We start from the raw sequence: 4859 nt of genomic DNA on the forward strand, positions 1-4859 counted from the left end.
GAAAAGGAAAAAGGAGTTATCTTCTTCCTTTTTCCAATTTGGCCATCCACCTTGCTTTCTCCATAGCCAAGCATTTTCTTCCTTTCTCACTTAAATTCAAGAGAAATCAAGTGTTATCACTCTTGAATTAAACTTTAAGAAAGTGTTTCTCATCACTTTCAAACACTTACAACCAAGAAAACCTAAATCCTTCCTTCTCCATCTTTTGGCCGAATTTAAGAGGAAGATCTCAAGGGGTTTTGGTTGGATCTAGAAGATTTGATCAAGTGCTTGTGTAGACAAGTTAGAGGGCCAACAATTGGTGATCTCCACTCCCTTGATTGATGATTGAATTTAATTTAGCACCTTAGGGGTAATTTTTCCTAAACTTAACTTTGTTAATTTAGGGCTTTTATTTCCTAATGACAATTAGGTAAGTTAACAATTGAAATATAGTTTGGCATGACCAAATTATTTATTTTTCAATAGCTTAATTAGTTTGCATGATGCATGAAACTCTAGGTATTGAAAAATTTCAAAATTACTACCTTTGCAGCCTAAGGCTCATTTTTCTTTCAATTTTTATCAAAGCCACCCTAATTTGCCATAAGGAATATTGATTTCATGTTATATGATGTTTGGGACTCATGAAAATTGCATGAGATGCAAATTAGAACAAGAAAAGTTCAAAAGGAAAAATGGCAATTTTTGTTCGACTATGATGGGATCATGTGTAACCAATTTTGTTTTTATGTGTTTTCTTGGTTAAAATCCATGTGATGCAAGTTAAAACCATCAAAATCCAAGACAAATCATATATTTCGAGTGAAGCACCATTCAGCCATATAGTGATGACTATTTGGCCAAAGTGTGATCAAAGGGTTTGATCAAGTTTTATGGTTATTCTTGAGGATTAAAATATTTAATCAAAGTCCAAAATTGAATATGACATGTTTGTGAATAAGATTCATGAGTAGAAGAATTAATTTTAAATATGTGATATTTAAAATTAATTACATGTTCAAGTGTTGGATATGTGAAATTGCATGAAAGATAATCATAAAGCTTATTATTATATTTGAAGGATATGTGAAATTAATTTAAAATATTTTTACTTATTTATATTTTTAAAACTTATTATCGTATTTTTTTTATTATATTATATTTAAGTTTATAAATATAACATATAACATTCATAAAAATATAATTGAATAAAAAATAATTTTAAATTGATAAATATGTTTATTTATAATTAATTAAAATGACATTAAAATTAATATTTTAATTTAAATAATTAAATATAGTATTTGTAATATTATATAAAATATAAAAAATAATAGAAAATTATACAAAAAAATTAAGTCACAAATTTTATAACGAATATAATAACGTGCAAGCTACATTTGTGAAAATATAAATATATGAATAAATGGGAGAACATTGGATTTGTCTAAATTGCCCTTTATTATTTAAAATATTCATAATTATTTTTTTATTATTTTGTTTAATTTTACAATTTATTTTATTTAAAATTTTTTGAATTTAAAATTTAATTGTCTATATAACTTGAGAGCTTATATAAATCTAAATTTCTTGGTCATACTTATATTTAAATTCTACTTAATTGAATTTTATTATAATATAATTTAAATAAATTATAAATCATGATTTATATTATTTATAAAAATTAGAAGATATTTTATTTATATAAATCACTTTTTTAATAAATGCTAATATATTTCTATCTTCATCTTATTTTTTTTATGTAAAAATATTATAATACAATTATATTTGAATTTACACAAATAAATAAGAAAATAAATTAATTTTTGTCAGCCAAAGATATGAATTTTTTTATTAATATTTTTAAAGTTTTCTTTTAATTTAATTTCTTATATGTTCATTTCAAAAATATTTCATATAAAATAAATTTATATTTTTTTAATTATAGATATGTTTCTAAACTTCTTAATTATTGCATTAATATATAAATTAGTTCTAATTAAAATTGAATTTATGAATCCTATATACTATGTTACACTCATTTCATATAGGCATTTTAGGGTAGTTTTGCATCCATTTTGCCTTTATATTTTAGTATATTTTATGTTTTTAGCTTTATTTTAGCTTATTTGTTAACTTTAGATACTTTATATTTGATTTTTGTAATTTTGTTATTTTTGATAGGATTTTGTGGCAAATCGAAGATCAATGCGTGCATTAGGAAGTGATTTGAAGAAATTTGGAGTTCTTTAAGCATAGAGGAAAGTTGAAGAAATCAAGCCTTGGAAGAGCAAGTTAGCCGAAATTTGCTTGAGACTTTGCTTAACTCCTGCTTAGGGTAAAGCGGCAGTGCTTAAGGTGCAGCACAAGTCAAGCATGAGCAGAAAAGTCTATTTTACTCTAAGTCTGCCGAGATTTGCTGAGGGTCTGCTTAACCTTAAGCAGACAATGCGACCAGTGAAATCTCTAAGTCGCTTAGGGTTGCTAACCCTAAGCGATCGCCTAGAATGTGAATAATGCTGCTGACTTGAATAATTTTATACCTCATTTCCTATCCACTCCTTGGCTCTTATTTACTTTTAGGGCAACTTTTTGGGACGATATAAATGGATCATTTCCTAGTTTTTGCCACAAGAGGAAAAGTAGGAAAAACAAAAAGGAAAGAAAATATAAGAGAGAGAAGAGGAGATGCCATTTTCTGTGGAGGAGCTGCTGCAACCATTTTTGGAGCTCCAGAAACCAGAGTTTTGGATTCTTCTACCTGGGTTTTTCTATTTTAGTTCTCTTATCATGTTTTTCTTTACTTTTCCATCAATCTTTCTTGTAAATACCATTATGAGTGAGTAAACTCTTTAGATTTCAGAGTTGGGAAATATGTTTTAGATTAATTTGTGGATTTGGACTGGGTATTTCCTTATTTTACATAAATATGAGTTTTGATTCCTTCCTTGTGTGCTTGATTTACTTGCCTAATGTTGGTACCCATTGGGTATTGTGTTAATCTTTGATTGAAGGACCGAAAGGTGAAAGTCATTGATAGATAATCAAGGATTGGAACTTAAAATCACCTAGATTTAGAAATAAACTAGGATTTTAAGAGGAATTAATGATTGGTTACAAAACTTAATGGGTTTTAAATTAATCAAATTTCGTACGAAAGTAGGTTTGGTTATTTTAGAACACACTTTGGTTTGCTTGAAAAAGAAATCAAAGGAATTTAGAATTAATCACCTTCAAACTCTATTTTTCCCTAAAAATTGGAATGCCCAAGACAAATCTCAATTAATTTATGCATAAACCCCCAACTCTGGAATCACTTTTAACATAATTAGACTTTTATTTAAATTACCCATTATCAATTTAGTTTAATTGCAAACTAGATTTAGAATTTATTTGCTTGCTCTTTACATATTCTAATTAGATTAATCAATTTACTTCACTCATTTACATTTACCATTCATTCATTAATCATTAGCCCAAATAATCGCTTCATTCATAGTTTGGTACTCAAACTGCAAATCCTCGTGGGAACGATACTTGATTCATCACTTTATTACTTGAGATGACCCGTATACTTGCGGATTCGCCACATCAAGTTTTTGGCGCCATTGCCGGGGATTTGATTTTTGTTTGATATTGAACAATTGTTTGTTTGGTTAATTTGGGCATTTTATTTTATTTTCTTTTTACCATTTTACTTTGAGAATTTGTTTATTTTGTTTTTCAAGCATTTTATTTTATGAGAAGGACAAAAAGTGAAAAAATCAATTTATTCTTTGATCCAGAAATAGAAAAGACAGCAAAAGCTTTAAGAGCAGAATCTAAAAGGAGAAAAGCTAAAATTAAAGCTCAACAACAACAAGAAAGAGCACAAGAGCAAGAGCAATTACAAGAAGAAATGGCCAACAACAATAACAACCGCTCTGTGAAGGATCATGCCTATCCTAACATTGGGGATTTGATGCCAAGTATCACAAGACCAAGAGTAGAAGCTAATAATTTTGAACTGAAGCCTGCACTCTGTCAGATGGTACAACAATCACAATTTGGAGGAAATCCAAGTGAAAGTCCACATGTGCATCTAGCACACTTTCTTGAGATCAGTGATATGTTGAAGATAAATGGAGTTTCTGATGATGCAATTCGACTCAGATTATTTCCTTTTTCTCTGAAGGACCGAGCTAGAGAGTAGTTACATTCTTTACCATCGGGTTCTATCACAACATGGGATGAACTTTCTCAAGCATTTTTAGCTCAATATTTTCCACCGAGCAAGACAGCTAAGCTAAGAAATGAGCTGACTTCTTTCAAACCTAGAGATGATGAGAGCTTGTATGAAGCATGGGAGAGGTACAAAGATTTACAAAGGAGATGTTCACATCATGGGATTCCTAAGTGGATGCTTGTTCAACACTTTTACAATTGAGTTTCACCAGCTATTAGAAGTACAATTAATGCATCTTCTGGAGGTGATCTTATGGAGAAATCTGAAGATGAAGCTTTTTTTGCTCTGGATAAAATTGCTTATAACAACTACTAATGGAGTTGTGAGAGGAATGAGATCAAGAAACCAGCTGGTATGTTCAAGCTTGATGCCATGAATATGATTAATGCTAAGTTTAATGCATTGACAAGGAAGATGGACAAGCTAAGCATGAAAGTAGATTCTTCAGCTGGAGGTTCTAGTAATTCAGTAAAAGTTGGAGCTGCAAATGTCAATTGTGCAGCTGATTTTTCTGCACTTAATCAAGATTTTTCAAGTGAGCAAGTGGATTATGTGGGGAACTACAATCAAAGACCAGGTGGTAACTCATTTTCTGCAACTTATGATCTAGCATGGAGAAACCACCCCAATTTCTCTTGGGGTGGTAGACAAG

At 29.5% G+C, this 4859-nt stretch overlaps 1 non-coding gene across 1 annotated transcript; it reads right to left on the reverse strand.

Moving 5' to 3' along the window:
* Window positions 1-4264: 4264 nt before the first annotated feature.
* LOC131182767 (small nucleolar RNA R71) lies at window positions 4265-4371 on the reverse strand. The gene has a single exon (XR_009151027.1). It is a non-coding gene; the product is annotated as a small nucleolar RNA R71 (small nucleolar RNA).
* Between the last annotated feature and the right edge of the window lie 488 nt (window positions 4372-4859).

This window comes from Hevea brasiliensis, chromosome 8, assembly GCF_030052815.1.
Source record: "Hevea brasiliensis isolate MT/VB/25A 57/8 chromosome 8, ASM3005281v1, whole genome shotgun sequence".
NCBI lineage: Eukaryota > Viridiplantae > Streptophyta > Magnoliopsida > Malpighiales > Euphorbiaceae > Hevea > Hevea brasiliensis.